General features: G+C 45.4%; 1 protein-coding gene across 2 annotated transcripts in view; it reads right to left on the reverse strand.

The window, feature by feature from the left end:
* The window catches only part of LOC117354597 (zinc finger protein 501-like), a 47,861-nt gene extending 42,124 nt beyond the window's left edge, over window positions 1-5,737 (reverse strand). For both annotated transcript variants that reach the window (XM_033932382.1, XM_033932383.1), the window contains exon 1: window positions 5,634-5,737. The gene's annotated coding sequence lies outside the window, so the exon portion shown is untranslated. The remainder of the gene's footprint in view (window positions 1-5,633) is intronic.
* Between the last annotated feature and the right edge of the window lie 4,956 nt (window positions 5,738-10,693).

Below are 10,693 nucleotides of genomic sequence, written 5' to 3' on the forward strand. Positions count from 1 at the left end.
AAAAATTATATTTCTTTTTTTTTTTCTTCAGGATAAAGTAGTATATTAGTTGTGTTGATAAAAATTTATAAACATTAGAGGCTCTGGTAGAAACCCGTTTACAAAGTATGTATTCTTTTTTTGGGGTTTATAATTTTTATTCGTTTTCAAATTTTACATAAAGTGTACAAAATATTAAAATACAATTGATAAATACACAATATCACTTTTATATCTAATACATCATATTTTAAATATATTTTTATCCCCTCTCCCTCCCCCCACCCTTCTAATACTTTCCAATCATACATTACATATTGTATTTCATATTATATCATATTATGTAAAAATTATTTTCACTACCCTCCCCTTCATGTGTGTCACAAAGAAGATATTGAAAAGAAGAAAAGAAGAAGAGAAATCCTATTATTTATTCATTACAATATTTTGTCAATGGCCCCCATATTTTATAAAATTAGTATATGTCCCTCTTTGTATTGCTATTGCTCTTTCCATTTTGAATATATGACATATTATAATTCCACCAAAATGTATAATTTAGGTTATTATAATTCTTCCAATTGTTGGTATATGCTGAATGGCAACCCCTGTCATGATTAATAAAAGCTTGTTATTTTCTGGTGAAATTTTGACTTTTTTTTCTCATCATCATTCCAAATAACACTGTATCATATGATATTGCTATATGATTTTCCATCAATTTATTAATTTGTGGCCAAATTGTATTCCAAAAACTTTTAATGTAGGGACAATGATACAGTAAATGATCTAACGTCCCTGGTTCCAGATTACAGTGCCAGCATTTATTAGACTTAGAGCTATCTAATTTTTTGTAAACGTGTAGGGGTCCAAAAAGCTCTATGTAATAAAAAGAACCAAGTTTGTCTCATAGATGCCTGACACTGTACATCTCATTCTCCAAGACCAAATTAGTGGCCATTGAGATGCATTAATTTGATGCTTAATCTCAATGCTCCAAATATCTCTTAGAACCATTTTTTGGTTTTTTATTCAAATATTCAGATATTAATTTATACCACAATGCGGCTTGATGTCCTAGGAAGTCTGCTTGAAAACATAAGAACTTTAAACTATATTGATTATTCAATGTTTTCCATTCAGGGAACCCAACCTGAAAGGCCTGCTTCAATTGCAACCATTTAAAACTTTGTGTTTTACTAAGACCAAATCTATGTTGCAATTGTGAAAATTCCAGCAGTTTACCTTCTGAAATAACATCATCTAGAGATCTAATGCCTGCAATAATCCAAAGGATTTGAGCTCCGCCAATTTTGATCTTGGAGTTTATCCATAGAGATTGATTAGTTGATTTGTTTATTGGGATAGGTGTTAATTTACTTATAAACCTCAATGTTTTCCAAGTATCCATTAATATTTTATTTTCTCTGTATCTTCTAGGTATGTTAATACTTGGAAGATGAACTAAATTTAGGGGAAACATAAGGCGCCATTCCAAATACAACCAATCTGGTGCATTATCTATAAGTTCTGGGAGGATCCAATACATACCCTGACGTAGAATATAGGCTTGATGGTACCTATAAAAATTTGGAAAATTACCCCTCCCTCCCAAAATATTCTTCCCAATTAATATTTCCAAATTAATAAAGTCTCTTTACTTATATGTAAATTGGTTTTCTACAGAGCCTTAATTCAGTAGCATAATTAAATTGAAATAACTATTTCTGAAGTTTATAGGGATGGGCGGGGGCGGAGACGAGTGGGGACGGAGGGGATTCCTCGCGGAGACGGGTGGGGATGGAGGGATTCCTCACGGGGACGGGTGGGGGGACAGGTGGGACTTTGATGGGGATGGTGGGATTTCTGTCCCTGCGCAACTCTCTAATTCAAATCTGACATATTGTAATCACAAAACAGAAAATAAATTTTTTAAAAAAATCTTTTGTTGCCTGGTCATTATTCAAATCATGTTGGTCCCAGACTCTGGTTGTCTTCTGATAACTCACTTGCCAATGGGTCTGGCATCTCTCTCCTCTTCGTCCCTTCCTTCTCCTATACCCCATGGTCTGGCATTTCACTCTCTCCTTTCCTTCCCTTTTCCATCATGTGTCCTCTTTCTCTACCCCTGCCATCCAGCATCTTCTCCTCTGTCAACTTCCATCCAGCATCTGCCCCCTCGTTCCCATTTCCATTGTCTCCTCCCCAATGGGAGCTAATCGCTGAACATATTCCTGTAAAGGAGAATCTGTTTATCCATACACTCCCAGTACTGTAGAAAATGCTATACCAGAAACATATTTAAAAGGACCAGAGTGCACAAAAAAAAACCAAACAAAAACACTCAGCGAATGTGTCTAAAAATGGATCTAATCAGTTTTTCCAAAATTATTTATCAATTAAAATTAACAAGTCTGTTGGGTTGTATAGCTTTTCTCTAAAAGACACAGCTGTTGAGCAGGAAAGGCGAGGGGAACCACATGATCATCAGAGGGTGGCAGTGCAGCTAGATGTGAAGGACAGAGTGTGGGAAATGGAGATCAAGCTAAGAAAAATCCTGTTAGAGAAATTTGTTCCCTGTCATGCCTTTCATTCTACAGTGCATCGGTAGGGGTACTGAAAGGGACAGGCTGCAGTGTAATGTGACTAGCATGGGCTTCTCAGGGCCCTGGGTCTCCATACCTATAGATTGACTTCCCCATGGTTGCTACTGCTGCTTCTCTGCCTTGGCTGTCGACCATTGTTCATGTCCCTTTTTCAGTTCTTAAGTTGCGTATGGCTGCCGAAATTTATTCTCTGATGCAACTTCCTATTTCCTGTTGCGTCAGAGGAGAACGTTTCAACTTCAAGCAGCCGCGCGCAACTTATTGAAATGCTCATGCACCGCTCCACGGGTGGTGAATGGCCTTGTCTCCATACCTGTGGTGACCACTTTTTTTTCTGTTCCCATTTTGGTGGGTTACCTGTGGCTACCCGCAGGTAACAGCCACCATGTCATTCTCTACTTCATACAGCAGTGAGACAATTTTTATACACAGCATGAGAGATCAAATACACATTTGGGACCTAAGTACAGTAGTAAGACAATTGTTAAGGCACTCTAATGATGTGAGCACATGAAGTAGAGAGCCACGTCCAAGCATAGCCTAAAAACAAAAATAGGCATTGGGACATAATGACAGCCACAATTCGAATGGTAAGGTACCTTCAACGACATGTGCACAACTCTTACGGAAGTAGATTTAGACAACTGGTTTAGGGTTGGAGAATGTCTTTACGGGCAATAATTGGGTAAAAAGGTGGTTGTGAGGGTTGTGTTGTAAGGGGTTGTTTGTATACATTGATATTGAGTAGTTTTTGTTTTTTTCTGTGATGGAATACTTTTGTACTGTTCATCCAAGGCAAGGCAAATCATAGGTTGCATACGCAGGAGTTCGTCAGCTGTAAGCCTGAAGTCATTATGCCATTGTATAGATCCATGGTGATGCCCTACCTGTGTGCAATTCTGGAGGCCGCATTACCGTAAGGATGTGCTGAGACTGGAGTCGGTCCAGAGAATGGCCACCCGGATGGTCTCGGGACTCAAGGATCTCCCGTACGAGGAACGGCTGGATAAGTTGCAGCTGTACTCACTCGAGGAACGCAGAGAGAGGGGTGACATGATCGAGACATTCAAGTATCTCACGGGCTGCATCGAGGTGGAAGAAGATATCTTCTTTTCAAGGGTCCCGCGACAACAAGGGGGCATCCGTGGAAAATCAGGGGCGGGAAACTGCACGGGGACACCAGAAATTTTTTTTTACTGAAAGGGTGGTTGATCGCTGGAATAGTCTTCCACTTCAGATTATTGAGACCAGCAGCGTGCCTGATTTAAGGCCAAATGGGATAGACACGTGGGATCTATTCACAGAGAAAGGTAGGGAGGGTCATTGGGGTTGGCAGACTAGATGGGCCGTGGCCCTTATCTGCCGTCTATTTCTATGTTTCTATGTATTATGGGTTTGTTGCCACTTGTGTTGTATTCCATTTTTGTAATTTGAAATGAATCCATTTTAAAAAGGTGGGTTTTTACCAGTTTCCTGGTTAATAAACCTACCAGAGGTAGTTGATTTAGATAAGAACATAAGAACATAAGCAGTGCCTCCGCCGGGTCAGACCATAGGTCCATCCTGCCCGGCAGTCCGCTCCCGCGGCGGCCCAGACTGGTCACGACCTGTCTGTATCACCAGAAGAGGCTCCCTTGCCACCTTGGTTTCTCATTTAAATCCTGTCTTCCTATCGAAGTCCTAACTAATCTAATCTAATCTAAATCTTGGGTTTATATACCGCATCTTCTCCGCAGATGGAGCTCGACAGCCGGTTTTACATGGTTAGGGAAGGAACGGAACTCCAGTGGAATTATATAAGTATGAGAGAAGAGAGGTTGGTGTGAGAGTGCCAGGAGCGGGACGGGGTTACGTTCTGGAGAAGAGCCAAGTCTTCAGATGCTTACGGAATGATAGAAGGGGGCTCAAATTGCGGAGAGGGGAAGGGAGACTGTTCCAGAGCTGAGTGATTCTGAAAGGGAGGGAAGAGCCAAGTTTACCAACAAGGGAGATGCCTTTTAAGGAGGGGTAGGATAGTTTTAATTTTTGAGTGGATCTAGTGGAGGTTGGATTTGAGGAATTCCAGGATAGAGGGATAAAAGGAGGAAGGATACCGTGGAGGATCTGAAGGTTAGGCAGGCACATTTACGACCTGGTTTGGTTTCTATACTCATTACTTGATTTGCTTTCTATACTTGTGTTACATCCCAGCTAGTTAGTTGAATAGCCCGTCCTCCCCAGTGGCCCAGAACAGGTTACAAGGATACGCACACAGTAGTTTTTCCAGGATAACAAACAAGCTACAGGATCAATAACGAGCTACGGAACATTGAGATGGTTTTTGATAACACACATGCTATAGTGAATTAAATGCTACAGGATCAGTAGACAGACATGTGTTACAGAAAATTGGGACTTTTAAATACGACACGTATGCTATGGGGGACAACACCTATGCTTTAGTTAAACCAAGAAAACTATATAGAGTCTCAGAATGGTATCTGCATGGCTCTCCCTGCATGGATCTCCCGTATGAGGAAAGGCTGAGTAAATTGCAGCTATACTCATTCGAGGAACGTAGAGAGAGGGGAGACATGATTGAGACGTTCAAATATATCACAGCCGTATCAAGGTGGAAGATGATATCTTTTTTCTTAAAGGACCCACAACCACAAGAGGGGCATCCACTGAAAATCAGGGGCGGGTAAATTTCATGGCGACACCAGGAAGTATTTCTTCACCGAAAGGGTGGTTGATCATTGGAATGAACTTCCACTGCAGGTAATTGAGGCCAGCAGCGTGCCAGATTTAAGAAAAAATGGGATAGGCATGTGGGATCTCTTAGGGGAAGAAGTTAGGAGGGTGGGTCATTAGAGTGGGCAGACTGATAGGCCGTGGCCCTTTTCTGCAGTCATTTTCTATGTTTCTATTGGCTGACAGATTCAGGTGCCCTGAGTTACGATATGCGTTTAAATTTTGAGACCAGGAGCGAGTTAATACTCAGCTGTATAGTAATTATTACTCAGTAGTAATACCACCATGGCATTCTGTACAGTATTTGTTACTCACCTGTGTATGAATGTCTTTCTCTCTCCTCTGACTCCTGGGGATCCTGGATATTTGGTTCTCCCTCTTGTTTAATCCATGATAATAGATCAGGACTTATCTTTACATAGCCTGTTTCCAGGAAGAAAACATGAAAACTGAGTTACACTTCCCTTTTATTCAAAGAAAAATATGCAGCAGGAGTTTCCAAGGGATTGGCTACCCAAGGCAGTGTTCAGCAGATACAACTTGACATAAAAACTTACAATTTTGTTAACATTTTAACAATAGTAAAATGACCAAATATAAACAGAAATACAATAAGGGGAAGATTCTCTAATGTTTGTGGTAAAATCAGATGGGCCACTATTGTAACGATTTCAAAAAAGGCGAGTCATTCTTAAAAAAAACGCACATGCAAATGAGGTTCGTGGAGAGTCACAGAGGATTGCTAAATTTGCATGTGCTAAAATCGCTGGTACATTTCTCCATCCATATTCGCTGTGAAAGGAGATTAACAGAACCGCAAAAAAAGAAAAAACACAAATAACTTTTTCATATGTTATTCGCTGTTTTCTATTAAAAAACATCATGAATATGGTGAAACCGCAAATAACATGGTGAGAGACGTGGCCTGTTCTGGAAGGAGAGGCAAAAACACAGTGAAGAAAATGCTGGGAATCAGTGATTTTCTCTATGCAAACTGACGTAATTGGAGTGGAGGAGCTAGCAAGCTAAAAAACCGTGAATAATCGAAACTGCGATTGCTGAAACCGTGAATACAGAGGGAGAAGTGTAATAGTGATCGACCACATGTGCAGAATTAAAAAAACAAACCCCAAATCAAAGATCAGCAAGAGGAATGCCCACTCTCTCCTGCTGCCACCGTAACGCAACCCCGTTGATACCCCTCCCCCCGGCAGCGGAAGGGATGCTCATATCCTCTCGCCACAGTTGTCAAGAAACCCACATGGTACCCCCCCCCCGGCAGCAAGAGGAATGCCCATTCCCTCTTGCCACCGCCAAGCAGCCCACCTGACACCCTCCCCCCTCAGCAGCGGGAGGGATGCCCACTCCCTCCTGCCTCCACGGTCAAGCAATCACCCCCTTACAGGATGCCATTCCCTCCAGCAACCGCCGTAAAGCAACCCCAACAACACATATACCCCCCGGCAGAAAGAGGGATGCTTACTCCCTCCCATCGCCATTATGCCCATGACGATCCCCCCACCCCTCCTATATTATTCACAAAGGCTGGCCTGGAGGGATACCTATTCCCTCCAGCCAGCAGGCCCACCTTTTCAAATGGCAGGCCTTCCCCTCCCCTGTGCATCCTGGTATGTGCCAGAGAGGGGGCCTAAGCAGCACAGGTTAAAGGGTAGGCCTAGTAGGCACATATCTTGGGCCTGAAAACATCAGGAGGGCCCAGGGTCAGCATTATGGGGGAACAGGGCAGCTGCCCTGGGCCTCACAGTTGCAGAGGCCCCCGACTGCCTGGTGAGGTGAGGTCAGGTCAGCTTCCCTCCCTTCCATTCCCTTGCTGCCATCTTGCCCGCCATCTGTAAACGAACTGAACCCAGGCCATTGGGCTCTAACACTGCGTGCAGCGGCTTCCCTTCTCCTCCTTCCCCTCATGACGTAACTTCCTGTTTCGGAGGAAAAGGGAGGCTGGCATGTGCTGAAACTCCCTCCCCCACCCTCCGAAGCCAGCTTGCCTGCCTGCCTGCCATCCCCCTGTGCAGTAGAACTCTCCCCTCCCCCTCCAGCAACACCTCTTCCCTGTTCCCCTGGTCCCTGTTCCCTGCTCCTCCAGTCCAGCAGCACCTCTTCCCTGCTCCCCCTCACTGCCTTCCATACTTTGTCCCTCCCGCACCCTCCGAAGCCAACCTGCCTGCCAGCCATCCCCCTGTGCAGTAGAACTCTCTTCACCCCCCCGCCACTATCGCCGCCGTGTAGCTGACCCCACTGACCCTCCCACTACGAGACGACCGTCAAACCTCCCGGCTCCAGCAGCAGCTGCATCACACTAAAGCCACTGCTTCGCGGCTTTCCCATGCTCTGATTTCTTCTGCCGCGTCTCTGATGACGTCTTCTCACCACTCTTCCCCATTTCCCTTCAGCATCCTCAGCCCACTCTCTCTCCACTTTCCTTCAGCGCACGCACATAAAAACAAGCAAGTAATTTTATATCATTTTCATTCTATTCATTCATAGAAATTAAAGTCTAGATAATGCCAGTCACATAACAAAACATGATTTTACAAAAATAATTCCCTGCACAGTCAAGCCTGCAAGGATTACTAGATGTCTTTCAGCAGCTCCCCTCCCTCCCAACCCCTTACCTTTGTGGCCAAGTCAAAATGATCTACCAACAATAAAATTTTAAAAACACAAAGCACGCTGTACGCAGAGAAAATGTTAATTATCATTTATATTCTGCGGGTTTTCAAAGAGGTCAAGGCAGATGACTTTATGCAATGTCACCTCAGTAACAACTATACAAAAATAGACAAATATTCCCCCTCCCTTTTTACTAAACTGCGATAGCGGTTTTTAGCGCAGGGAGCTGCGCTGAATGCCCCACGCTGCTCTCGACGCTCATAGGCTCCCTGCGCTAAAAAACGCTATTGCGGTTTAGTAAAAGGGGGCCATAGTGCAAAATATAGACAGCAGATATAAATTCTCAAAACGGACACATTTTGATCACTAAGTTGAAAATAAAATCATTTTTCCTACCTTTTTGTCTGGTGATTTCATGAGTTTCTGGTCCTTCTTCTTTCTTCTCCTGCCCCCCCCCCCTCTTTCTTTCTCTCTCCCCCTGACTCTCCTCTTTATTTCTGCCTTTCTTTCTCTCTCCCCCTGGCCCCCCTCTTTATTTCTGCCTTTCTTTCTCTCTCCCCCCAGCCTCCCTCTTTATTTCTCTCTCCCCCTGACCCTCCTCTTTCTTTCTGCCTTTCTTTCTCTCCCCCTAGACCCCCTCTTTCTTTCTGCCTTTCTTTCTCTCCCCCTTGACCCCCTCTTTATTTCTGCCCTTTCTTTCTTTCTCCCCCTGGCCCCTCTTTATTTCTGCCTTTCTTTCTCTCTCCCCCTGGCCTCCCTCTTTATTTCTCTCTCCCTGGCCCTCCTCTTTCATTCTGCCTTTCTTTCTCTCCCCCTTGACCCCCTCTTTCTTTCTGCCTTTCTTTCTCTCTCCCCTGACCCCTCTTTATTTCTGCCTTTCTTTCTCTCTCCCCCTGGCCCCCCCTCTTTATTTTTTCCTTTCTTTCTCTCTCCCCCCCCAGCCCCCACAAAGCCATTGTGCCAATTTCTCCACTTCCACGATTCTTTCCCTACCCTCACCCCCAAGCCAGCAGCCGATTTCTCCCTGCTCCTTCCCCGATGTCCTGAATTTCATCGGGCAGCAGCAGCATTCACAATTCACTGCTGTTGCCCGCTTCAGGCCTTCCTGTCGGGTCCTGTCTTCATGAAAACAGGAAGTAGGCAGGACCCGGCAGAGAACAAGGCCTGAAGCCGGCAACAGCAGAGAATTGTAAACTCTGCTGCTGCCCGAAGAAGGTAATGGAGCACCGAGGCAGACCGCTTCTCCCCCCTTCCAGACGAACCCCCGCTGACCCTCCTATCTCCCCCCCCCGTGAACCTTTCCGACCCTCCCAGCGAGAGCAGCAAACCTCCTTTGCGGCTTTCTCCTCCCTCTGCCGCATCACTGATGAGAAAGCCGACGCTACTGGAGGGAGGTTTGCTGCTTTCGCTGGGAGGGTCGGAAAGGTTCACTTGGGGGGGGGAGAGACAGGAGGGTCAGCGGGGGTTCGGCTTGGAGGGGGGAGAGGCGGTCTGCCTCGGTGCTCCAAGGCCTGGCGCCATTACCTTTTTCGGTAATGGCACCGATGCTGCTTTCGCTGGAGGGTGGGAGCGCGATAAGGACCGGGCCAGCTGTTTCACCCCCCCCTAAGGCGGCACCCGGGGTGGACCGCCCCTCCCGCCCCCCCCCCTTGGTACGCTACTGCATGGCACCTAACACAGAATGGAATTAGTATGGCAAGGTAATGAAGAATGGTCCAGCAGCCCCCACCCTCCCTCCACCTCACCTTATATTCCTTCCGAGTTTGCCGGCTTCCTTTTTTCCAAGCCGCACGCGTTCAAAAAGCCGTGCACGCGCGGCTGCGCGAGTCAATCAAACTTCTCCTCTCCTGCAACTTCCTGTTTCCGGTTGCGTCAGAGGAGAAGATTGATTGACTCGTGCAGCCGCGCGTGCACGGCTTTTTGAATGCGTGCGGCTCGGAAAAAAAGGAAGCCGAAAAACTCGAAATTTAAGGGGAGGTGGAAGGAGGGAGCTGGCTAAATGCTACGGGCGGGCGGGCGGTGGCTGCGGGGACCGCACGATCCTTGATACCTCACTGCGGAGACAAGACCATTCACCGCTCCACGAGGCGGTGAATGGTCTTGTCCCCGTCCCCGCAGCGACTGCTTTTTTTCTTTCCCCATTCTGGCGGGTTACCCGCGGCTAAAGGTGGCATTCTCTACTACAGATCCCACCAACGTGGGCCTGAAGGTGTGTGAAATCACGAAAATATGCCCCCCCGAGCCCCGAGTCAAATCATCAAAAGAACCAATAGTGCATGAATATCCATAGGACCCCAAATCTGAAACTGATAATAGTATAACAATAGTGCAAAATAAACAAAACTTGGTAAACACACAGAAGCATAAGGGCCACCAATACAGCAAACCATGCTGTATAAGTTGGTAAGTAACTTCTGCTAATAAATGACTAGGTCACAGCTATATAGGTGTCGACCCTTATCAAGTAGGGTCCTGTAGTGAAAGCACATGAGTATTATGTACAGAGCTGCATCTTCTGAGGTGTCAAAAGAGTGCCACTGGCCCTGATGTTGAAGGCGCAGAAGAGCCCGATAGAGAAACATAAAACGCAGCTTTTTCTCTGCTAAGGTAGAGCAGAGCGGGTAAAATTTTTTTTCCGTTTCTCCAATAAAGCCGCAGAGTAATCCTGAAAGATGCAGACCTCGGAATCTTCAAATTTTAAGCTATCTCGAAGTAGTTTGTATTTGCGTAAAATCTCGGCGAGT

The sequence above is a fragment of the Geotrypetes seraphini genome, chromosome 2, assembly GCF_902459505.1.
Source record: "Geotrypetes seraphini chromosome 2, aGeoSer1.1, whole genome shotgun sequence".
Lineage (NCBI taxonomy): Eukaryota > Metazoa > Chordata > Amphibia > Gymnophiona > Dermophiidae > Geotrypetes > Geotrypetes seraphini.